The sequence below is a fragment of the Pelodiscus sinensis genome, chromosome 12 (assembly GCF_049634645.1).
Source record: "Pelodiscus sinensis isolate JC-2024 chromosome 12, ASM4963464v1, whole genome shotgun sequence".
NCBI lineage: Eukaryota > Metazoa > Chordata > Testudines > Trionychidae > Pelodiscus > Pelodiscus sinensis.
In genome coordinates this window covers 36,934,834-36,960,135 of record NC_134722.1, presented here as the reverse complement: position 1 = coordinate 36,960,135, position 25,302 = coordinate 36,934,834, and the positions used below count along the sequence as shown (strand labels likewise).

Here is a 25,302-nt window from a genome sequence, read left to right as displayed (position 1 = left end):
GATTTACCTGATAGCAGGGCACCAAATATCTGGTGCTTTCTGCATCCTGGCACGAGTGCTGCAAAACCCCAGAACAAGCACCCAGCTTCTGATGCCTAAATAGAGCATAGATACAGCTGCTCCTCGTGCAAACCAATTCAGACCTCATTGCAACAGAGTCACAGAAATCTGGTACCTGGACACACTTTTGTTTGATCAAATTCTGTTTCACCATATAGGCATGTGGGTAAAATTTTTGCTCTGTCCAATAGGATCTAGCTTTATCTGTAGTCCATGGATAGTGCATACAGGATCTCTAGCACCATGCAACACAGACAGGCCAAAGCTTGGCAGGCTCATGCCGGTGGCAACTTGATTTCACTGGCAGAAGTCTGGGGTCCCTTGGTTTCCAGGGGTTTTAACTGTTGACATTAGGGCATGTCTGTTCTACAAAGTTATTTTGAAATAATTCATGTTATTTCGAAATAACAAAGCGAGCGTCTATGCAGCAAGCGCACTATTTCAAAATTATTTTGGAACAGTGGGCTTGCGATAGCGAAATAATAACCCCTCATTCTATGAGGGATGACGTCTCTTTTGAAATTGCTATTTTGGAATAGGGTATGTGGGGATGCTCAGCTGTGTTAATTTCAAAATAATTGGCCTCCAGGGCTTCTCACAGCTGCCCTGGTGGCTGCTCTGTCCACACGCATCAGAACTCTGTAGTCTCCCTTCTCCTGCAGAGTTTAAAGCTGCAGGCAGAAGGGAAAGGGCTGGTGGCACGATGCGAGCTCTGCTACCACCGTGCCACACAGCAGCATTCTCTGCTGCCATGAGCAACCCCAGTGCTCCCTCCGAGCCCCCCATGGCTGCAAGCACACCAGCAGCCAGCTCGGGAGCCCAAACAAGAGTAGTACCATTGTGGACTGGTGCAGGGATCCTGGACCTCATCGAGGTCTGGGGGGAGGAGTAGAACCTCCAGGATTTCCGCACCAGATGCTGTAATGTGGATGTCTATGGCCAGATGGCTGCCAGCCTGACCCAGAAGGGGCACACCCGCACGCTGGAGCAGGAGCGCATGAAAATTAAGGAACTCAGGCAGGCCTACGCCGAAGACCAGGGACCAAAGTACCTGCTCTGGAGCAGCACCCCAGACCTGCTGCTATTATGAGCAGTTGGATGGCATCCTGGGAGGGGGGAGGGCTGATTGCCTCCCCCTGCTCATTGTGGACTCCAGCCTGGACATACCCATCATCAGCCTCCAGGAGGGCAGGGCTGTGGACCAGGACTATGAGGATGATGATGAGGAAGAGGCGGAGCAGGCCAGTCTGGACACCAGGCTTGCCAGACAGGAGGTTGTCATCAACCTAGAGCCGGTTCTCCCTTCCCAGGATGTCTACTAGGGCTTGGATGAGGCCGGGGAAGACACTGCAGGTGAGTTCCCTAACTTTCCCTATCTATACGCAGGGGGAGGTGGCTCAGCCTTCTCAGCCTGGGGATCGAACAGCAGCCTGTGCACATGGGTGCACACGGAGCACCAGTCCAGAGCACACGGTCACAATGAGGCAGCCACTCAGGAACCCGTCGCTCCTTCTCACAAGGTTCTTTCACAGGCCTGCCTTACTCTTGACTCTGTGGTGGGACACCTTCCCATGAGAAGCCACCACTAAGGAGGCTGGGATCGTGAAAACACACAGCACACAGCCATACCCATGCTGTCGGGCAGCATCCACTCCTGGTCAAGTGCGACGATGCACCAGACACTGATCCCCTGTATAGGGATCCGCCAGGGGGAGGAAGAAAAGGGAACACCATTACCACCCTCCCCAGCAAGCAGCATCTGCAGCTTACACACACCTCCCCCAACAATCTCCACCCTCTCCTCCAGAGGGCAGGGACAGAAGTTCTCCCTCTGTGGGATGCTCACTGCTGGACTCAGCATGTGTGCGGCACAAAGGGAAGGCGAGTTGCCCCATTTTCCCCTCCCACCTGCAAGTTCCTAGCCTGGCCAGCACCTTCCCATGCCTGCTTGTCCCTGGGATGTGGGGGACAGTGAAACTCCCCTGAGATATCTGTGCCCTGCAGGAAAGTGCCTGCTGTTTAGGCAGCAGATGGCCTTGCTCAAAACACATCACCATCGTCTGAACTGACACATTTGGTGTTGGCTCAGAGATGATGGTTGGGCTTCATGCACACTGCCTCCTGGGATGACTTCCCTTCTCACTTTTCTTCACAGCTGGGCCAGCTGTGAGTGTGGTGCATCCACCACCTCCCATGCCATCCTCCCAACCCCATGAGAGCCGCAGGTGAAGGTGACCATGTGATGACCTGGTGTGGGAACACCTCGAGTGCATCCATTCCCTCAACCAGAACTTCAAGAAGGAGTGCCAGGAGCACTGGGCTGACCAGGAGCTGCGGAAGACAATCTGGGAGCAACTGACCTGTCAGCACGAGGCCCTGTGCTCCTTCATCACCACCACCTTAGAGCGCCTGTGCGGCTATCAATCAGTCCACCAGCCACTTCCCACCCACACCCACCATCCTCCAACCCCCAGCACCAGGAGCCACACCCGCTCCCCCCAAGTCCCTCCAGTACTCCCCAGTCACCCCTGCCCCCGTTCTCTTGACTTCTCCTCCTAGCCCCCCTCTGGGCCACTGAGAGCTGTGCACACAAGGTGATGGGACCTCCTGGGCAGCTGAAGCATCCTGACCCACTCAAGGCAGGTGCCAGTCCCAGCCCCATCCTTGAGTCCCCTCCTTCTTCTATATCCCCCCCCTCCCAGATACTTCCACCAGTTCCTCCCCAGTTATATATTTCCCACATAAAAAGGACTGACTTTATTGTTTCAAAACAAAAAGTCTGGCTTATTTTATCAGCAGGTGGGGGGGGGGGAGGTGGGAAGGGATTGGTGGAGGAGGAAGTCACACAGGGGAAATGCAGAAGCTCCCTGTGGGGAGGCCCAAGGGAGATTCTCATGGCTCGCCTTTGCTGAAACTCTCCCTCAAGGCCTCCTGGTTGGGCACTGGCCCCAATGGGCTCTGCTGAGCATGCTCAGACTGCAGCCCAGATGTAAAAGCCTGGAAGGAGGCTCAGTCCGGGCTGACTGCCGGAGAGGAAGGACCTCAGGGGGGAGCTGCATCACCAGCCAGCCAATCCGAGGGAGGACAGCAGGGACCCGAGGGCCAGTTGGGACGTCTCCCCCATCGTCAATGAGGGAGAAGCAGCCACCAGGGAAGTAGTGTATCCGGTGAGCACCTGGGACTCTATCGTGTCGGACCAGGTAGGAACTGACACCTACAGGGGAGGGACCAGCACCAGAGGAGAGAGGCAGGGCAGGTGTGTAGAGGGAGGTGTTAGGAGAGGGGATGAGGAGGGGTAGCTCATATGATCAGAGTGGGGCTACTGGAGGAGTGGGCACAGGGGGGAGAGAAGGGCTACTGGAGGGGGCAGGTCGCAGGAGGGCTGAGGGCAGTGAGAGGGGCAGGAGTCAGGAAAGCAGAGGAGGGTGAGGAGTTGGGGAGCAGCAGGCACCAGGGGAGCTGATGGAGCAAAGGGAGGAGACATGGCAGCAGAGAGAAAAGGTAAAGGTTTATAAAATATTTATTAATAACTTGGGTGCCACAGTGGCACATCCAAACAAGCCACATGAACTCAGTACAGGTGCACAACACAAAATCCATTCTGCTCATGGGAGGAAACTCTTAGGCTATGTCTACATTGGTGGCTTCTTGCGCAAGAACACGTCCACACTGCCATGTGCGAGCTGTGCTTTTGCGCAAGAGCATCCATGGCAGTGTGGACACTCTTTTGCGCAAGAAAGCTCCAATGGCCATTTTAGCCATAGGGGTTTCTTGCGCAAGAAATCCCTGCCGAACATCCACACTGCCCTCTTGCGCAAGAGAGATTACACCTGTTAGAAAAGAACATAGCTCTTGTGCAAGACGCCCTCTCTTACCACACCATACTGTGAATTTCCTTGTGCAAGAGCAGGCGGGCAGTGTGGCTGCTCTATGGGTTCTTGCACAAGAACAGCTGTACTTGCGCAAGAAGCCGCAAGTGTAGACATAGCCTTAGAGGGAACACTTCCCCCAGTGTCTCTGCCCCCGAGTTAATGTCACACACATAGGATTATTGCAATTGCAGGATAGTTGCATGAGGGGGGTTTGGTGGGGGCCAAACTAATCGCCGTTGGTAGGAGGATGGTGGGAAAAGTCCTTCAAGAGGGGTGACATGAAACCTTTTACTTCTGGTCATGTGTCCATCTTGCCCCGAACGTGTTACCTCGAGAGCCTGGTTAACGGGGGTCAGAGGGTGTGGCTAATGGGGGCCAGGGCGTGGCTAATGGAAGTCGGGGCTTGGTTAACAGAGGTCAGGGGGTCTGGCTAATGGGGCACCACCAAAAATTATACAAATCTGCCGCCCCTGCTGGCTCCAGGAGGAGGAGTGCGTTGCCACAGGAGGTTTGAGTTTAGCACAGGGTTTTCCTGCACTGTGGGAGGGTGTGTGTGTGTGTGTCGGCGGGGGATTTGTTGTGCTTTTTTTTTTTTTTGCTCAATCAAAAAAAACTCCCCACATAGGTACCCAGTATTCAAGATGTGGGTGTACCATGGATTTATACCAAGGCAGCAAGATATCTTATTCTCTATCCTTTTTTACTGATTCCTAACATTCTGTTTGCTTTTTTATCTGCTGCTGCACATTGAGGATATGTTTTCAAAGAACTATCCACAATGACTCCAAGGTTTCTCTTTTGAGTGATTATAACTAAATTAGTCCCCATCATTTTGTATGTATAGTTAGGATTATTTTTTCCAGTGTGCATTACTTTACATTTATCAACATTAAAATTCATTTGCCATTTTGTTGCCCAATCACCTTGTTTTGTGAGATCCTTTTGAAGCTGTTCACAGTCTGCTTTGGTCTTAACTATCTTGATCAGTTTAGTATCAGCTGCAAATGTTGCCACCTCACTGTTTACTCCTTTCTCCAGAAAGGGGGAGCAGAATCTGGAATGGAACCCAACTGTATAGGCTATTGTTTGGCTCCCTAACCAGTATTCCATGGTAACTCATTAAGGCTTGTGCGTTCTAGCACTAAGCCATTACAGGGTATTTGAAATAAAATTTGTGAATATTTTGTGAATATTCATAGCTATATCTAAGTCTAGAGTAAGATGATGACAAGATAGGTTATTTTTCTTTATAGGAAAATAACAGCAGGATGAGAAGCAATGTTTGATTTGTCATGAATAGCTAGAGGGTCTAATGATTTTGTAAATTATAGCTGTTTAATCTAAAATCCACGTAGAGCAATTAATATTGCATTAGTTCTTATTGCAAATAATTATTTTATTTAGCTAGTTTATGCTATTACGCTTCAGAAATTCCAGAATAACAAACATTTACTGAATCAAAATTATAAACTGTTATATTCCATTTGAAATTACAAAGCAAAAGGAAAATTTAACCTCTTATGTGGGAGACTGAGAAGGTAAGAGATTGTGCGACTGTCCTCTGAGACTAGATTGAGAGCATGATACTAGTTAGGAACCAGCTGCAACTTTTATAGCTTCAGGTTGGTGCCAGAATAAATAAGACTATTAATCTAGATGGTAAACTCCTTGAGGCAAAGATCTGTGTGCTAGGTGTGTTACAGACAAGGAAGACAAAGTTGGAACTGTATAGGTCACTATGTCTATGTCTGCTATACTGCGTTATTTTCAAATAATAACTTCCGAAATAATTGTTTCAAAATAGCATGTCCACACTACAAGGAAGCCTCAAAATTAGTCTGAGGCAGGCTCAGACTATGGATGCACTGTCTTGAATTAGGATGCATCTACACTGCATTGTAACTCAAAATAAGATATGCAATTTGAGCTACACAAATTGCATACTTTATTACGAGGCTTTTCGGAATAGCTTATTTCGTCAGTTGGCACTTTCTACACAGCACTAAATTTGGAAATAAAGTGCTATTCCGAAACATCCCTTACTCCTTCCAGAATGAAGTTTACAGGGACATCAGAATAGCAAGCCTTGCTGTGAAAATGCGGGATAGCTATTTCGGGATACTCAGGTATCTGGAAATAGCATTGCAGTGTAGACATACCCCTAGAACCCCAGGAATCACTGGGGAGTAATTACTTCAAATGACTCAAAAGAGCCATTTCAAAATAGGGGTTATTCCTCGTAGAATGAGGAGTTATTATTTCAAATAATTTTGAAATAAGAGGCTTGCTGTGTGGACACTCACCTTGTTATTTTGAAATAAGGGGAGTTACTATGAAGGGACACGCCCTCACTCTGGCAGAGAGGAGGATAGTGAGCACCTACAGGCCTGTTCAACACCACCAAGGCTTGTTCTGCTTATAAAGGAAAAGCTTTCGTAGGAAGGGCAGGTGAACAGGAAGATGGTTGTTCTGTCCCAGACAATAGAGAGGAAGCCAGGCCTGGTCCCAACATGGCACAACCCAGGTAGAAAGACTGGAGGTAGGACCTATTTAGACTAAGCCCAAAGGGCTAGCCAAGAAAGACTATCACCTTTCCTCCTCTTTGTTTCCCTATGGACCCTTCTTTCCATAGGGAAAATAACTTTTTGGAGGTTTAATTGCTTGAAGAACAGCCCCTCCCCCTGTCCCCCCCCCCCCCGCATGCCTGTGTATGTGGGGGACAAGGGGTAATGGTGGAAGGCATTATAAAGGAGACTTGAGGGAGCCCCTGCTGCAGAGGTACTGGAATACTCTGTGTAGCGGGGGTGCTGAGATCCGTTGAACCAAACTGTAAACCCTGTGGATGGAAACTACTTCAAGCCAAGGGGAGTGACAGCATCCTTGCTTCTAGCACCTTTGCCCTGCCTCCACAGTCACAGAAATGCATCCAATATTAAAGCGGGGGATGGGAAACAATAAAATACCAGTGTTAAAAAATAGCAAAAGTTGAGATCAGATTGGTAGCTTTCATGCAGCCTATGAATTGGAGTACGGAATCATTTCCCTAGTATGTGACTGTTAATGGGAGTAACATCTAATTACATTGAATATGAGGTACATAACAAATCACTCCTTACATTCATGGCTGTGATTAAATTGTTTGCATTTTAAACCTGCAGATTCTTGGAAAACCACTTGTAATATAATGACAAACTATTATCCTCACAACTACGTGTTACTTGCTTTCTTTGAGAAAGATAAATTCCTATTAAGAAGCCATGATAAATTCCTCCTACTCTTGCTAAAGGATTATTTGATTTAAAATCCAGTTTTAATATGTTGGTTTTAAGTTAGGAACAATCACTGCGATTTCAGCCCTTCAAGCGTTTTATTGATAGAAGACTTGATCCGGCCTTCCCCACAATTAGTGCAAGAGGTTATCATAGAAAGGCAAGGTAAGACAACAGAGGTGAGGCAGTATAACTTCGGAGTTACAGTAGATAGATATATAACTGTGGCCCATCCTTACTCAAATATTAAATTAATCTGACACAAGCATGAAGTATCATTAAAAGAATGGGCTTGCTAGAGTTGCTGCCTGAGCTGCAGGACCCACACTGCTAGTTTTAGCATGCTAGCGGGAGCCAGTCAATGGGGACCAGGGGGAGCTGCAGTGCATATCCTTTGAGTTCCTAAGCACTGTAGGAAATACTGGCAAATGGCAAGTATTACTGCATCACACATGAAGGGCAAAATCCTTGCATATTTGGGTTAATTCTCATTGAACCTGATGGGTATAACAGTCTACCTTCATTTGGGAGTTCAACTCCCTTATGGAATTGAAATAGCAGCTTCGGCTCAGCACAAAGACAAATATTGCTGCCCAAAATGAGTCATATACAACCAGCATGGAAACTGAGGGGTTTCTTTTTTTTTCATATTGCTGTATGAAGGTTTGTGGCTGGGAAGGTGAGGCAGACAGACCAGAGAAGCTGAGACAAGAAAGCATCAGCCAGCTACAGAAGCACTAGAAGCATGACAGCACAGGAAACCTAAAGTATCCTTTTATTACGTCCTGTCTGAAAATGTTTGTGCTCATAGTTCCAAGAAACTCCTGAGTTGATTCCTTCTGCCCTAAAGGAGACAATGCTTTACAGTGTAACACAAAGCCTAGAGTGTCTCAGTTTTTTTGTATGATAGTCTCTTGTAATCATAAGGAAAATCAATGATGATATATACTGTGGCTTAAACCAGATCATTTTTACACTCTTGAATGAACTTCCATGAAAAAAAAAAAGACAGACGAAAAGAGCATGTCATGTCTGGGCGAACAGTTTTCACAAAGTGTACATACCATTTCTGATGTTTCAATCCTTGTTCTCATGGGAAAACAGCCACTGACACTAAATACCAATTATAGTCTTGCCCGTGCCCCACCCTCTTGACGAAATGTTGTGCACACCTAGTCTATTTAACCTCCTGGCTGCCCCCGGGTGTTAGACAGTTGCCTCATCTAAATGGGTGTTACAAGGAGGAGGGAGAAAAATTGTAATCATTGGTCTCTGTTGATAGCACAAGAGGCTATGGGCTTAAATTGCAGCAAAGGAGGATTAGGTTGGACATTAGGAAACACTTCCTAACTGTCAGGGTGGTTAACACTGGAATAAATTACCTGGGGAGGTTGTGGAATCTCCATCACTGGAGATATTTAAGAGTAAATTGGACAGACATCTATCGGAGATGGTCTAAATGGTGCTCGGTCCTACTGTGAGGTCAGGGGACTGGACTTCATCACATATGGAGGTCCTTTCCAGTTCTAGTGTTCTGTAGTTTTATGATCTACTTTCAGTTCACTCAATGGGAAGCCTGCACACATGTGATGCTCAAACACTCATGCTTGAAGCAGTTCTCCACCAGAAGACATTTAAATGCATGACACACCTTACCAGGCAGCATCAGTGAAAGCACACTCCCCTGCTTGCACACCCAACCATATCAAATGTCTCAGTCCATGACAACAAGAAGGGCAAACATAGCAACCTAAAGACCAGAGAGGCCTCCATGCCCACCTTTTCGATATAATGAAGGCAGCAAAAACCTACTGCCGCAAGCAACAGTTGAACTAGCAACGTAAGGATAGCTACAAAAAATAACCGACAGTCTTCCACTCTACCAGATGAGCTACCAAATGGAAACACAAAAAGCAGTCCCAGTGTAGCACAAGGAGTCAGGAAGGCAGACATCCCACATGCACTGACAGCTAATTATAGATTTGACTATTCTTCTGAAAGAAATAAGACGCACACACTTATTTCTCTGTGGTCCCTGTGGAACGACACAGAAAAAGACAGAGAGCAAACCATGGAAACGCACATGTTGCTACAACACAGAGTATAAGAGCTCGCCTCCAGCAGCGCAGATGAAAGGTTGGCCCTGAAGGATAAGCAAGGGACTCTCAGCGACCGAAAGGCCTTTTCTTCTCCCTCCTACATTGCCTTCCTCCTTGCCACCAGAAACTAAGTCCTCCCTAGCACATCTGCCCCACGGAAAGAAGCCCCAAAGACGCTTTGGGGAATGAGCTACGGCCGGTGTATTTGACGGCGAAGGCTCCCTGCCACGAGGGTGCTAAATGCCGCCTGTGAATCCTGAGATGGACAGCTAGATGTCTAGGCAGTGAGGGTGGGAGGATGAAGAGAAAGGAACTCTGCTGAGACAGAGGTAAAGCGTGGCATAGGTACGTGGAAGCAGGTGCGGTAAATAAAAGCAGTGGCAGGTGGTGCTGGCAGCAGATTCCAGCGGATAGCCTCGCACAGATGGAGAACATCCCACAGCCAGGGGAAGAGCTCTACAGAAGAACAGGGAAGGATGGAAGCAAAAGCCTACTCCTTCGAGCCGGAGTTGAACCAGCGACCTAAGGATCGCCACGTAAGAAAGCCTACAGCCCTCCGCTCTACCAGCTGAGCTATCGAAGGGAAGCAGAAGACCCGGTTACTGGGCGGCACAAGGCGTCAGGCAGGCCGACGTGCCACAGGCACTAACTGCTAATTATGGGCTTGCCTATCCTTCTGAAAGGAAAAAGCTGCAACGCCGAGCCCTTTCATCCTCCGGGTGCTGGGCAGCTGCTCAATCTCCCCTGAGTTCACCAGCAGGAAGCCTGCACTCGTTCGCCACTCAAAGGCTCCCGACAGCCACGGCCTGCAGACAATGCCGCAAGGGCAGAATCGAATGCCGGCGGGGACGGTGCTACCCCTGCCTGCGAGCCGCGATGCCGCATCCGCCCTGACACGCGAGGGTCCCGGGATCATCTCAAGCACGCACAGCGCACCGCTGACACCCCGTCCCTCCTTCCCTTCCACAATAGGCATGAAGGTCAAACGGGAAACACCTCCGGTGCCAGAGCCTCCAGCCTGGCTTGGAAGCGGCCTTTTAAACCAGGAGGTTTTCTCAGTCCATTTTCCTTCACCCTCCTTCATAACTGACACCTTCGCGCTCGTGCCCTTTTCACACCCGCTCAGGGAAAACACCTGCAAATCCCCCAGTGAAGGAGAAGAACTCAGACTCACTCTCTCCGGCAAGAGAAGCTGCCGTCTTTTTATCCCTTGGGAGAAAGGCTCATCGCAAAGCCAAAAGCGGGATGGCAGCTCTCCTTTCTGCGCAGGCATAAATGGATGGCGTACATGGGTGGGAAAAGAGAAAAGGAAGGGTGGCAAAGAGCACGCGTTGTGGGACGCATGCATCGATCCCTTTTCCTTGCCACCAGAAACAGGTTCCACAGCACCTTGGACCTCCGCTCAACAAGGACACGTCACATAGCAAACTGTGCTGCTCCCCTCTATTGCCTTGAAACAAAATACATCTTTCCAGACACCATGGTAGAAATCACACACACCCGGCCCTGCACGTCCCCCCTCATCTAACGTGTCAGTCCATGACCTCCAGAAGGGCAAACACGGCAACCGAAAGGGACAAGATGCTTCCCTGCCCGCCTATTTGGTGCAAAGGCCAACAACAGCGAAGCTTCATGTAATCTATGGAAGTTCCTGCTCGGAAATTGCGCCAGATTGCGCTTGGAGCAGTTCTCGAACAGAAGCCTTTTGCAGGCATGCCCGATCACAGTTGCCTAAGGACATCCCAGCTCTACAAACGTGTTTGACAAAAGCCTCAATGGGAAAGAAAAGGAACCGCTCCCTCACGCTACTCCACAATACTCCACAATACGAGCTCTGTGGAACAACAGAGAAAGAGAGAGACAGAGAGAGAGAGAGAGAGAGAGAGAGAGCAAACCATGGAAACGCACATGTTGCTACAACACAGAGCATAAGAGCTCGCCTCCAGCAGCGCAGATGAAAGGTTGGCCCTGAAGGATAAGCAAGGGACTCTCAGCGACCGAAAGGCCTTTTCTTCTCCCTCCTACATTGCCTTCCTCCTTTCCACCAGAAACTAAGTCCTCCCTAGCACATCTGCCACACGGAAAGAAGCCCCAAAGACGCTTTGGGGAATGAGCTACGGCCGGTGTATTTGACGGCGAAGGCTCCCTGCCACGAGGGTGCTAAATGCCGCCTGTGAATCCTGAGATGGACAGCTAGATGTCTAGGCAGTGAGGGTGGGAGGATGAAGAGAAAGGAACTCTGCTGAGACAGAGGTAAAGCGTGGCATAGGTACGTGGAAGCAGGTGCGGTAAATGAAAGCAGTGGCAGGTGGTGCTGGCAGCAGATTCCAGCGGATAGCCTCGCACAGATGGAGAACATCCCACAGCCGGGGGAAGAGCTCTACAGAAGAACAGGGAAGGATGGAAGCAAAAGCCTACTCCTTCGAGCTGGAGTTGAACCAGCGACCTAAGGATCGCCACGTAAGAAAGCCTACAGTCCTCCGCTCTACCAGCTGAGCTATCGAAGGGAAGCAGAAGACCCGGTTACTGGGCGGCACAAGGCGTCAGGCAGGCCGACGTGCCACAGGCACTAACTGCTAATTATGGGCTTGCCTATCCTTCTGAAAGGAAAAAGCTGCAACGCCGAGCCCTTTCATCCTCCGGGTGCTGGGCAGCTGCTCAATCTCCCCTGAGTTCACCAGCAGGAAGCCTGCACTCGTTCGCCACTCAAAGGCTCCCGACAGCCACGGCCTGCAGACAATGCCGCAAGGGCAGAATCGAATGCCGGCGGGGACGGTGCTACCCCTGCCTGCGAGCCGCGATGCCGCATCCGCCCTGACACGCGAGGGTCCCGGGATCATCTCAAGCACGCACAGCGCACCGCTGACACCCCGTCCCTCCTTCCCTTCCACAATAGGCATGAAGGTCAAACGGGAAACACCTCCGGTGCCGGAGCCTCCAGCCTGGCTCGGAAGCGGCCTTTTAAACCAGGAGGTTTTCTCAGTCCATTTTCCTTCACCCTCCTTCATAACTGACACCTTCGCGCTCGTGCCCTTTTCACACCCGCTCAGGGAAAACACCTGCAAATCCCCCAGTGAAGGAGAAGAACTCAGACTCACTCTCTCCGGCAAGAGAAGCTGCCGTCTTTTTATCCCTTGGGAGAAAGGCTCATCGCAAAGCCAAAAGCGGGATGGCAGCTCTCCTTTCTGCGCAGGCATAAATGGATGGCGTACATGGGTGGGAAAAGAGAAAAGGAAGGGTGGCAAAGAGCACGCGTTGCGGGACGCATGCATCGATCCCTTTTCCTTGCCACCAGAAACAGGTTCCACAGCACCTTGGACCTCCGCTCAACAAGGACACGTCACATAGCAAACTGTGCTGCTCCCCTCTATTGCCTTGAAACAAAATACATCTTTCCAGACACCATGGTAGAAATCACACACACCCGGCCCTGCACGTCCCCCCTCATCTAACGTGTCAGTCCATGACCTCCAGAAGGGCAAACACGGCAACCGAAAGGGACAAGATGCTTCCCTGCCCGCCTATTTGGTGCAAAGGCCAACAACAGCGAAGCTTCATGTAATCTATGGAAGTTCCTGCTCGGAAATTGCGCCAGATTGCGCTTGGAGCAGTTCTCGAACAGAAGCCTTTTGCAGGCATGCCCGATCACAGTTGCCTAAGGACATCCCAGCTCTACAAACGTGTTTGACAAAAGCCTCAATGGGAAAGAAAAGGAACCGCTCCCTCACGCTACTCCACAATACTCCACAATACGAGCTCTGTGGAACAACAGAGAAAGAGAGAGACAGAGAGAGAGAGAGAGAGAGAGAGAGAGCAAACCATGGAAACGCACATGTTGCTACAACACAGAGCATAAGAGCTCGCCTCCAGCAGCGCAGATGAAAGGTTGGCCCTGAAGGATAAGCAAGGGACTCTCAGCGACCGAAAGGCCTTTTCTTCTCCCTCCTACATTGCCTTCCTCCTTGCCACCAGAAACTAAGTCCTCCCTAGCACATCTGCCCCACGGAAAGAAGCCCCAAAGACGCTTTGGGGAATGAGCTACGGCCGGTGTATTTGACGGCGAAGGCTCCCTGCCACGAGGGTGCTAAATGCCGCCTGTGAATCCTGAGATGGACAGCTAGATGTCTAGGCAGTGAGGGTGGGAGGATGAAGAGAAAGGAACTCTGCTGAGACAGAGGTAAAGTGTGGCATAGGTACGTGGAAGCAGGTGCGGTAAATGAAAGCAGTGGCAGGTGGTGCTGGCAGCAGATTCCAGCGGATAGCCTCGCACAGATGGAGAACATCCCACAGCCAGGGGAAGAGCTCTACAGAAGAACAGGGAAGGATGGAAGCAAAAGCCTACTCCTTCGAGCTGGAGTTGAACCAGCGACCTAAGGATCGCCACGTAAGAAAGCCTACAGTCCTCCGCTCTACCAGCTGAGCTATCGAAGGGAAGCAGAAGACCCGGTTACTGGGCGGCACAAGGCGTCAGGCAGGCCGACGTGCCACAGGCACTAACTGCTAATTATGGGCTTGCCTATCCTTCTGAAAGGAAAAAGCTGCAACGCCGAGCCCTTTCATCCTCCGGGTGCTGGGCAGCTGCTCAATCTCCCCTGAGTTCACCAGCAGGAAGCCTGCACTCGTTCGCCACTCAAAGGCTCCCGACAGCCACGGCCTGCAGACAATGCCGCAAGGGCAGAATCGAATGCCGGCGGGGACGGTGCTACCCCTGCCTGCGAGCCGCGATGCCGCATCCGCCCTGACACGCGAGGGTCCCGGGATCATCTCAAGCACGCACAGCGCACCGCTGACACCCCGTCCCTCCTTCCCTTCCACAATAGGCATGAAGGTCAAACGGGAAACACCTCCGGTGCCGGAGCCTCCAGCCTGGCTCGGAAGCGGCCTTTTAAACCAGGAGGTTTTCTCAGTCCATTTTCCTTCACCCTCCTTCATAACTGACACCTTCGCGCTCGTGCCCTTTTCACACCCGCTCAGGGAAAACACCTGCAAATCCCCCAGTGAAGGAGAAGAACTCAGACTCACTCTCTCCGGCAAGAGAAGCTGCCGTCTTTTTATCCTTTGGGAGAAAGGCTCATCGCAAAGCCAAAAGCGGGATGGCAGCTCTCCTTTCTGCGCAGGCATAAATGGATGGCGTACATGGGTGGGAAAAGAGAAAAGGAAGGGTGGCAAAGAGCACGCGTTGCGGGACGCATGCATCGATCCCTTTTCCTTGCCACCAGAAACAGGTTCCACAGCACCTTGGACCTCCGCTCAACAAGGACACGTCACATAGCAAACTGTGCTGCTCCCCTCTATTGCCTTGAAACAAAATACATCTTTCCAGACACCATGGTAGAAATCACACACACCCGGCCCTGCACGTCCCCCCTCATCTAACGTGTCAGTCCATGACCTCCAGAAGGGCAAACACGGCAACCGAAAGGGACAAGATGCTTCCCTGCCCGCCTATTTGGTGCAAAGGCCAACAACAGCGAAGCTTCATGTAATCTATGGAAGTTCCTGCTCGGAAATTGCGCCAGATTGCGCTTGGAGCAGTTCTCGAACAGAAGCCTTCTGCAGGCATGCCCGATCACAGTTGCCTAAGGACATCCCAGCTCTACAAACGTGTTTGACAAAAGCCTCAATGGGAAAGAAAAGGAACCGCTCCCTCACGCTACTCCACAATACTCCACAATACGAGCTCTGTGGAACAACAGAGAAAGAGAGAGACAGAGAGAGAGAGAGAGCAAACCATGGAAACGCACATGTTGCTACAACACAGAGCATAAGAGCTCGCCTCCAGCAGCGCAGATGAAAGGTTGGCCCTGAAGGATAAGCAAGGGACTCTCAGCGACCGAAAGGCCTTTTCTTCTCCCTCCTACATTGCCTTCCTCCTTGCCACCAGAAACTAAGTCCTCCCTAGCACATCTGCCCCACGGAAAGAAGCCCCAAAGACGCTTTGGGGAATGAGCTACGGCCGGTGTATTTGACGGCGAAGGCTCCCTGCCACGAGGGTGCTAAATGCCGCCTGTGAATCCTGAGATGGACAGCTAGATGTCTAGGCAGTGAGGGTGGGAGGATGAAGAGAAAGGAACTCTGCTGAGACAGAGGTAAAGCGTGGCATAGGTACGTGGAAGCAGGTGCGGTAAATGAAAGCAGTGGCAGGTGGTGCTGGCAGCAGATTCCAGCGGATAGCCTCGCACAGATGGAGAACATCCCACAGCCAGGGGAAGAGCTCTACAGAAGAACAGGGAAGGATGGAAGCAAAAGCCTACTCCTTCGAGCCGGAGTTGAACCAGCGACCTAAGGATCGCCACGTAAGAAAGCCTACAGTCCTCCGCTCTACCAGCTGAGCTATCGAAGGGAAGCAGAAGACCCGGTTACTGGGCGGCACAAGGCGTCAGGCAGGCCGACGTGCCACAGGCACTAACTGCTAATTATGGGCTTGCCTATCCTTCTGAAAGGAAAAAGCTGCAACGCCGAGCCCTTTCATCCTCCGGGTGCTGGGCAGCTGCTCAATCTCCCCTGAGTTCACCAGCAGGAAGCCTGCACTCGTTCGCCACTCAAAGGCTCCCGACAGCCACGGCCTGCAGACAATGCCGCAAGGGCAGAATCGAATGCCGGCGGGGACGGTGCTACCCCTGCCTGCGAGCCGCGATGCCGCATCCGCCCTGACACGCGAGGGTCCCGGGATCATCTCAAGCACGCACAGCGCACCGCTGACACCCCGTCCCTCCTTCCCTTCCACAATAGGCATGAAGGTCAAACGGGAAACACCTCCGATGCCGGAGCCTCCAGCCTGGCTCGGAAGCGGCCTTTTAAACCAGGAGGTTTTCTCAGTCCATTTTCCTTCACCCTCCTTCATAACTGACACCTTCGCGCTCGTGCCCTTTTCACACCCGCTCAGGGAAAACACCTGCAAATCCCCCAGTGAAGGAGAAGAACTCAGACTCACTCTCTCCGGCAAGAGAAGCTGCCGTCTTTTTATCCCTTGGGAGAAAGGCTCATCGCAAAGCCAAAAGCGGGATGGCAGCTCTCCTTTCTGCGCAGGCATAAATGGATGGCGTACATGGGTGGGAAAAGAGAAAAGGAAGGGTGGCAAAGAGCACGCATTGCGGGACGCATGCATCGATCCCTTTTCCTTGCCACCAGAAACAGGTTCCACAGCACCTTGGACCTCCGCTCAACAAGGACACGTCACATAGCAAACTGTGCTGCTCCCCTCTATTGCCTTGAAACAAAATACATCTTTCCAGACACCATGGTAGAAATCACACACACCCGGCCCTGCACGTCCCCCCTCATCTAACGTGTCAGTCCATGACCTCCAGAAGGGCAAACACGGCAACCGAAAGGGACAAGATGCTTCCCTGCCCGCCTATTTGGTGCAAAGGCCAACAACAGCGAAGCTTCATGTAATCTATGGAAGTTCCTGCTCGGAAATTGCGCCAGATTGCGCTTGGAGCTGTTCTCGAACAGAAGCCTTTTGCAGGCATGCCCGATCACAGTTGCCTAAGGACATCCCAGCTCTACAAACGTGTTTGACAAAAGCCTCAATGGGAAAGAAAAGGAACCGCTCCCTCACGCTACTCCACAATACTCCACAATACGAGCTCTGTGGAACAACAGAGAAAGAGAGAGACAGAGAGAGAGAGAGAGAGCAAACCATGGAAACGCACATGTTGCTACAACACAGAGCATAAGAGCTCACCTCCAGCAGCGCAGATGAAAGGTTGGCCCTGAAGGATAAGCAAGGGACTCTCAGCGACCGAAAGGCCTTTTCTTCTCCCTCCTACATTGCCTTCCTCCTTGCCACCAGAAACTAAGTCCTCCCTAGCACATCTGCCCCACGGAAAGAAGCCCCAAAGACGCTTTGGGGAATGAGCTACGGCCGGTGTATTTGACGGCGAAGGCTCCCTGCCACGAGGGTACTAAATACCGCCTGTGAATCCTGAGATGGACAGCTAGATGTCTAGGCAGTGAGGGTGGGAGGATGAAGAGAAAGGAACTCTGCTGAGACAGAGGTAAAGCGTGGCATAGGTACGTGGAAGCAGGTGCGGTAAATGAAAGCAGTGGCAGGTGGTGCTGGCAGCAGATTCCAGCGGATAGCCTCGCACAGATGGAGAACATCCCACAGCCGGGGGAAGAGCTCTACAGAAGAACAGGGAAGGATGGAAGCAAAAGCCTACTCCTTCGAGCCGGAGTTGAACCAGCGACCTAAGGATCGCCACGTAAGAAAGCCTACAGTCCTCCGCTCTACCAGCTGAGCTATCGAAGGGAAGCAGAAGACCCGCTTACTGGGCGGCACAAGGCGTCAGGCAGGCCGACGTGCCACAGGCACTAACTGCTAATTATGGGCTTGCCTATCCTTCTGAAAGGAAAAAGCTGCAACGCCGAGCCCTTTCATCCTCCGGGTGCTGGGCAGCTGCTCAATCTCCCCTGAGTTCACCAGCAGGAAGCCTGCACTCGTTCGCCACTCAAAGGCTCCCGACAGCCACTGCCTCCAGACAATGCCGCAAGGGCAGAATCGAATGCCGGCGGGGACGGTGCTACCCCTGCCTGCGAGCTGCGATGCCGCATCCGCCCTGACACGCGAGGGTCCCGGGATCATCTCAAGCACGCACAGCGCACCGCTGACACCCCGTCCCTCCTTCCCTTCCACAATAGGCATGAAGGTCAAACGGGAAACACCTCCGGTGCCGGAGCCTCCAGCCTGGCTCGGAAGCGGCCTTTTAAACCAGGAGGTTTTCTCAGTCCATTTTCCTTCACCCTCCTTCATAACTGACACCTTCGCGCTCGTGCCCTTTTCACACCCGCTCAGGGAAAACACCTGCAAATCCCCCAGTGAAGGAGAAGAACTCAGACTCACTCTCTCCGGCAAGAGAAGCTGCCGTCTTTTTATCCCTTGGGAGAAAGGCTCATCGCAAAGCCAAAAGCGGGATGGCAGCTCTCCTTTCTGCGCAGGCATAAATGGATGGCGTACATGGGTGGGAAAAGAGAAAAGGAAGGGTGGCAAAGAGCACGCGTTGCGGGACGCATGCATCGATCCCTTTTCCTTGCCACCAGAAACAGGTTCCACAGCACCTTGGACCTCCGCTCAACAAGGACACGTCACATAGCAAACTGTGCTGCTCCCCTCTATTGCCTTGAAACAAAATACATCTTTCCAGACACCATGGTAGAAATCACACACACCCGGCCCTGCACGTCCCCCCTCATCTAACGTGTCAGTCCATGACCTCCAGAAGGGCAAACACGGCAACCGAAAGGGACAAGATGCTTCCCTGCCCGCCTATTTGGTGCAAAGGCCAACAACAGCGAAGCTTCATGTAATCTATGGAAGTTCCTGCTCGGAAATTGCGCCAGATTGCGCTTGGAGCAGTTCTCGAACAGAAGCCTTTTGCAGGCATGCCCGATCACAGTTGCCTAAGGACATCCCAGCTCTACAAACGTGTTTGACAAAAGCCTCAATGGGAAAGAAAAGGAACCGCTCCCTCACGCTACTCCACAATACTCCACAATACGAGCTCTGTGGAACAACAGAGAAAGAGAGAGACAGAGAGAGAGAGAGAGAGAGAGCAAACCATGGAAACGCACATGTTGCTACAACACAGAGCATAAGAGCTCGCCTCCAGCAGCGCAGATGAAAGGTTGGCCCTGAAGGATAAGCAAGGGACTCTCAGCGACCGAAAGGCCTTTTCTTCTCCCTCCTACATTGCCTTCCTCCTTGCCACCAGAAACTAAGTCCTCCCTAGCACATCTGCCCCACGGAAAGAAGCCCCAAAGACGCTTTGGGGAATGAGCTACGGCCGGTGTATTTGACGGCGAAGGCTCCCTGCCACGAGGGTGCTAAATGCCGCCTGTGAATCCTGAGATGGACAGCTAGATGTCTAGGCAGTGAGGGTGGGAGGATGAAGAGAAAGGAACTCTGCTGAGACAGAGGTAAAGCGTGGCATAGGTACGTGGAAGCAGGTGCGGTAAATGAAAGCAGTGGCAGGTGGTGCTGGCAGCAGATTCCAGCGGATAGCCTCGCACAGATGGAGAACATCCCACAGCCAGGGGAAGAGCTCTACAGAAGAACAGGGAAGGATGGAAGCAAAAGCCTACTCCTTCGAGCCGGAGTTGAACCAGCGACCTAAGGATCGCCACGTAAGAAAGCCTACAGTCCTCCGCTCTACCAGCTGAGCTATCGAAGGGAAGCAGAAGACCTGGTTACTAGGCGGCACAAGGCGTTAGGCAGGCCGACGTGCCACAGGCACTAACTGCTAATTATGGGCTTGCCTATCCTTCTGAAAGGAAAAAGCTGCAACGCCGAGCCCTTTCATCCTCCGGGTGCTGGGCAGCTGCTCAATCTCCCCTGAGTTCACCAGCAGGAAGCCTGCACTCGTTCGCCACTCAAAGGCTCCCGACAGCCACGGCCTGCAGTCAATGCCGCAAGGGCAGAATCGAATGCCGGCGGGGACTGTGCTACCCCTGCCTGCGAGCCGCGATGCCGCATCCGCCCTGACACGCGAGGGTCCCGGGATCATCTCAAGCACGCACAGCGCACCGCTGACACCCCGTCCCTCCTTCCCTTCCACAATAGGCACGAAGGTCAAACGGGAAACACCTCCGGTGCCGGAGCCTCCAGCCTGGCTCGGAAGCGGCCTTTTAAACCAGGAGGTTTTCTCAGTCCATTTTCCTTCACCCTCCTTCATAACTGACACCTTCGCGCTCGTGCCCTTTTCACACCCGCTCAGGGAAAACACCTGCAAATCCGCCAGTGAAGGAGAAGAACTCAGACTCACTCTCTCCTGCAAGAGAAGCTGCCGTCTTTTTATCCCTTAGGAGAAAGGCTCATCGCAAAGCCAAAAGCGGGATGGCAGCTCTCCTTTCTGCGCAGGCATAAATGGATGGCGTACATGGGTGGGAAAAGAGAAAAGGAAGGGTGGCAAAGAGCACGCGTTGCGGGACGCATGCATCGATCCCTTTTCCTTGCCACCAGAAACAGGTTCCACAGCACCTTGGACCTCCGCTCAACAAGGACACGTCACATAGCAAACTGTGCTGCTCCCCTCTATTGCCTTGAAATAAAATACATCTTTCCAGACACCATGGTAGAAATCACACACACCCGGCCCTGCACATCCCCCCTCATCTAACGTGTCAGTCCATGACCTCCAGAAGGGCAAACACGGCAACCGAAAGGGACAAGATGCTTCCCTGCCCGCCTATTTGGTGCAAAGGCCAACAACAGCGAAGCTTCATGTAATCTCTGGAAGTTCCTGCTCGGAAATTGCGCCAGATTGCGCTTGGAGCAGTTCTCGAACAGAAGCCTTTTGCAGGCATGCCCGATCACAGTTGCCTAAGGACATCCCAGCTCTACAAACGTGTTTGACAAAAGCCTCAATGGGAAAGAAAAGGAACCGCTCCCTCACGCTACTCCACAATACTCCACAATACGAGCTCTGTGGAACAACAGAGAAAGAGAGAGACAGAGAGAGAGAGAGAGAGCAAACCATGGAAACGCACATGTTGCTACAACACAGAGCATAAGAGCTCGCCTCCAGCAGCGCAGATGAAAGGTTGGCCCTGAAGGATAAGCAAGGGACTCTCAGCGACCGAAAGGCCTTTTCTTCTCCCTCCTACATTGCCTTCCTCCTTGCCACCAGAAACTAAGTCCTCCCTAGCACATCTGCCACACGGAAAGAAGCCCCAAAGACGCTTTGGGGAATGAGCTACGGCCGGTGTATTTGACGGCGAAGGCTCCCTGCCACGAGGGTGCTAAATGCCGCCTGTGAATCCTGAGATGGACAGCTAGATGTCTAGGCAGTGAGGGTGGGAGGATGAAGAGAAAGGAACTCTGCTGAGACAGAGGTAAAGTGTGGCATAGGTACGTGGAAGCAGGTGCGGTAAATGAAAGCAGTGGCAGGTGGTGCTGGCAGCAGATTCCAGCGGATAGCCTCGCACAGATGGAGAACATCCCACAGCCAGGGGAAGAGCTCTACAGAAGAACAGGGAAGGATGGAAGCAAAAGCCTACTCCTTCGAGCCGGAGTTGAACCAGCGACCTAAGGATCGCCACGTAAGAAAGCCTACAGTCCTCCGCTCTACCAGCTGAGCTATCGAAGGGAAGCAGAAGACCCGCTTACTGGGCGGCACAAGGCGTCAGGCAGGCCGACGTGCCACAGGCACTAACTGCTAATTATGGGCTTGCCTATCCTTCTGAAAGGAAAAAGCTGCAACGCCGAGCCCTTTCATCCTCCGGGTGCTGGGCAGCTGCTCAATCTCCCCTGAGTTCACCAGCAGGAAGCCTGCACTCGTTCGCCACTCAAAGGCTCCCGACAGCCACGGCCTGCAGACAATGCCGCAAGGGCAGAATCGAATGCCGGCGGGGACGGTGCTACCCCTGCCTGCGAGCCGCGATGCCGCATCCGCCCTGACACGCGAGGGTCCCGGGATCATCTCAAGCACGCACAGCGCACCGCTGACACCCCGTCCCTCCTTCCCTTCCACAATAGGCATGAAGGTCAAACGGGAAACACCTCCGGTGCCGGAGCCTCCAGCCTGGCTCGGAAGCGGCCTTTTAAACCAGGAGGTTTTCTCAGTCCATTTTCCTTCACCCTCCTTCATAACTGACACCTTCGCGCTCGTGCCCTTTTCACACCCGCTCAGGGAAAACACCTGCAAATCCGCCAGTGAAGGAGAAGAACTCAGACTCACTCTCTCCTGCAAGAGAAGCTGCCGTCTTTTTATCCCTTGGGAGAAAGGCTCATCGCAAAGCCAAAAGCGGGATGGCAGCTCTCCTTTCTGCGCAGGCATAAATGGATGGCGTACATGGGTGGGAAAAGAGAAAAGGAAGGGTGGCAAAGAGCACGCGTTGCAGGACGCATGCATCGATCCCTTTTCCTTGCCACCAGAAACAGGTTCCACAGCACCTTGGACCTCCGCTCAACAAGGACACGTCACATAGCAAACTGTGCTGCTCCCCTCTATTGCCTTGAAACAAAATACATCTTTCCAGACACCATGGTAGAAATCACACACACCCGGCCCTGCACGTCCCCCCTCATCTAACGTGTCAGTCCATGACCTCCAGAAGGGCAAACACGGCAACCGAAAGGGACAAGATGCTTCCCTGCCCGCCTATTTGGTGCAAAGGCCAACAACAGCGAAGCTTCATGTAATCTCTGGAAGTTCCTGCTCGGAAATTGCGCCAGATTGCGCTTGGAGCAGTTCTCGAACAGAAGCCTTTTGCAGGCATGCCCGATCACAGTTGCCTAAGGACATCCCAGCTCTACAAACGTGTTTGACAAAAGCCTCAATGGGAAAGAAAAGGAACCGCTCCCTCACGCTACTCCACAATACTCCACAATACGAGCTCTGTGGAACAACAGAGAAAGAGAGAGACAGAGAGAGAGAGAGAGAGCAAACCATGGAAACGCACATGTTGCTACAACACAGAGCATAAGAGCTCGCCTCCAGCAGCGCAGATGAAAGGTTGGCCCTGAAGGATAAGCAAGGGACTCTCAGCGACCGAAAGGCCTTTTCTTCTCCCTCCTACATTGCCTTCCTCCTTGCCACCAGAAACTAAGTCCTCCCTAGCACATCTGCCACACGGAAAGAAGCCCCAAAGACGCTTTGGGGAATGAGCTACGGCCGGTGTATTTGACGGCGAAGGCTCCCTGCCACGAGGGTGCTAAATGCCGCCTGTGAATCCTGAGATGGACAGCTAGATGTCTAGGCAGTGAGGGTGGGAGGATGAAGAGAAAGGAACTCTGCTGAGACAGAGGTAAAGTGTGGCATAGGTACGTGGAAGCAGGTGCGGTAAATGAAAGCAGTGGCAGGTGGTGCTGGCAGCAGATTCCAGCGGATAGCCTCGCACAGATGGAGAACATCCCACAGCCAGGGGAAGAGCTCTACAGAAGAACAGGGAAGGATGGAAGCAAAAGCCTACTCCTTCGAGCCGGAGTTGAACCAGCGACCTAAGGATCGCCACGTAAGAAAGCCTACAGTCCTCCGCTCTACCAGCTGAGCTATCGAAGGGAAGCAGAAGACCCGCTTACTGGGCGGCACAAGGCGTCAGGCAGGCCGACGTGCCACAGGCACTAACTGCTAATTATGGGCTTGCCTATCCTTCTGAAAGGAAAAAGCTGCAACGCCGAGCCCTTTCATCCTCCGGGTGCTGGGCAGCTGCTCAATCTCCCCTGAGTTCACCAGCAGGAAGCCTGCACTCGTTCGCCACTCAAAGGCTCCCGACAGCCACGGCCTGCAGACAATGCCGCAAGGGCAGAATCGAATGCCGGCGGGGACGGTGCTACCCCTGCCTGCGAGCCGCGATGCCGCATCCGCCCTGACACGCGAGGGTCCCGGGATCATCTCAAGCACGCACAGCGCACCGCTGACACCCCGTCCCTCCTTCCCTTCCACAATAGGCATGAAGGTCAAACGGGAAACACCTCCGGTGCCGGAGCCTCCAGCCTGGCTCGGAAGCGGCCTTTTAAACCAGGAGGTTTTCTCAGTCCATTTTCCTTCACCCTCCTTCATAACTGACACCTTCGCGCTCGTGCCCTTTTCACACCCGCTCAGGGAAAACACCTGCAAATCCCCCAGTGAAGGAGAAGAACTCATAGAATCATAGAATCATAGAATAATAGGACTGGAAGGGACCTCGAGAGGTCATCGAGTCCAGCCCCCCGCCCTCAAGGCAGGACCAAGCTCCGTCTACACCATCCCTGACAGATGTCTATCTAACCTGTTCTTAAATATCTCCAGAGAGGGAGATTCCACCACCTCCCTTGGCAATTTATTCCAATATTTGACCACCCTGACAGTTAGGAATTTTTTCCTAATGTCCAATCTAAACCTCCCCTGCTGCACTTTAAGCCCATTACTCCTTGTCCTGTCCTCAGAAACCAAGAGGAACAAATTTTCGCCTTCCTCCTTGTGACACCCTTTTAGATATTTGAAAACCGCTATCATGTCCCCCCTTAATCTTCTTTTTTCCAAACTAAACAAGCCCAGTTCATGAAGCCTGGCTTCATAGGTCATGTTCTCTAAACCTTTAATCATTCTTGTCGCTCTTCTCTGTACCCTTTCCAATTTCTCCACATCTTTCTTGAAATGTGGCGCCCAGAACTGGACACAGTACTCCAGCTGAGGCCTAACTAGTGCAGAATAGAGCGGCAGAATGACTTCACGAGTTTTGCTTACAACACACCTGTTGATACAACCTAGAATCATATTTGCTTTTTTTGCAACAGCATCACACTGTTGACTCATATTCAACTTGTGGTCCACTATGACCCCTAGATCCCTTTCCGCCATGCTCCTTCCTAGACAGTCGCTTCCCATCTTGTATGTATGGAACTGATTGTTCCTTCCTAAGTGGAGCACTCTGCATTTCTCCTTATTAAACCTCATCCTGTTTACCTCTGACCATTTCTCTAACTTGCTAAGGTCATTTTGAATTATGTCCCTATCCTCCAAAGAAGTTGCAACCCCACCCAGTTTGGTATCATCTGCAAACTTAATAAGAGTACTCTCTATCCCAATATCTACATCATTGATGAAGATGTTGAATAGTACGGGTCCCAAAACAGACCCTTGAGGAACTCCACTTGTTATCCCTTTCCAGCAGGATTTAGAACCGTTAACAACAACTCTCTGACTACGGTTATCCAGCCAATTATGCACCCACCTTATCGTGGCCCTATCTAAGTTATATTTGCCTAGTTTATCAATAAGAATATCATGCGAGACCGTATCAAATGCCTTACTAAAGTCTAGGTATATGACATCCACCGCTTCTCCCTTATCCACAAGGCTCGTTATCTTTTCAAAGAAAGCTATCAGATTAGTTTGGCATGACTTGTTCTTCACAAACCCATGCTGGCTATTCCCTATCACTTTATTACTTTCCAAGTGTTTGCATACGATTTCCTTAATTACCTGCTCCATTATCTTCCCTGGGACAGACGTTAAACTGACCGGTCTATAATTTCCTGGGTTGTTCTTATTCCCCTTTTTATAGATGGGCACAATA

General features: G+C 51.7%; 8 non-coding genes across 8 annotated transcripts; all 8 read right to left on the bottom strand.

Moving 5' to 3' along the window:
* Positions 1-9,794: 9,794 nt before the first annotated feature.
* On the bottom strand, positions 9,795-9,883 carry TRNAY-GUA (transfer RNA tyrosine (anticodon GUA)). Its single transcript is given in 2 exon segments — positions 9,795-9,830; positions 9,847-9,883. It is a non-coding gene; the product is annotated as a tRNA-Tyr (tRNA).
* Positions 9,884-11,718: 1,835 nt separating this feature from the next.
* On the bottom strand, positions 11,719-11,807 carry TRNAY-GUA (transfer RNA tyrosine (anticodon GUA)). The gene is given in 2 exon segments: positions 11,719-11,754; positions 11,771-11,807. It is a non-coding gene; the product is annotated as a tRNA-Tyr (tRNA).
* Positions 11,808-13,642: 1,835 nt separating this feature from the next.
* On the bottom strand, positions 13,643-13,731 carry TRNAY-GUA (transfer RNA tyrosine (anticodon GUA)). Its single transcript is given in 2 exon segments — positions 13,643-13,678; positions 13,695-13,731. It is a non-coding gene; the product is annotated as a tRNA-Tyr (tRNA).
* Positions 13,732-15,554: 1,823 nt separating this feature from the next.
* On the bottom strand, positions 15,555-15,643 carry TRNAY-GUA (transfer RNA tyrosine (anticodon GUA)). Its single transcript is given in 2 exon segments — positions 15,555-15,590; positions 15,607-15,643. It is a non-coding gene; the product is annotated as a tRNA-Tyr (tRNA).
* Positions 15,644-17,468: 1,825 nt separating this feature from the next.
* Positions 17,469-17,557, bottom strand: TRNAY-GUA (transfer RNA tyrosine (anticodon GUA)). Its single transcript is given in 2 exon segments — positions 17,469-17,504; positions 17,521-17,557. It is a non-coding gene; the product is annotated as a tRNA-Tyr (tRNA).
* A 1,829-nt stretch (positions 17,558-19,386) lies between these two features.
* On the bottom strand, positions 19,387-19,475 carry TRNAY-GUA (transfer RNA tyrosine (anticodon GUA)). Its single transcript is given in 2 exon segments — positions 19,387-19,422; positions 19,439-19,475. It is a non-coding gene; the product is annotated as a tRNA-Tyr (tRNA).
* Positions 19,476-21,300: 1,825 nt separating this feature from the next.
* TRNAY-GUA (transfer RNA tyrosine (anticodon GUA)) lies at positions 21,301-21,389 on the bottom strand. Its single transcript is given in 2 exon segments — positions 21,301-21,336; positions 21,353-21,389. It is a non-coding gene; the product is annotated as a tRNA-Tyr (tRNA).
* Positions 21,390-23,214: 1,825 nt separating this feature from the next.
* On the bottom strand, positions 23,215-23,303 carry TRNAY-GUA (transfer RNA tyrosine (anticodon GUA)). The gene is given in 2 exon segments: positions 23,215-23,250; positions 23,267-23,303. It is a non-coding gene; the product is annotated as a tRNA-Tyr (tRNA).
* Between the last annotated feature and the right edge of the window lie 1,999 nt (positions 23,304-25,302).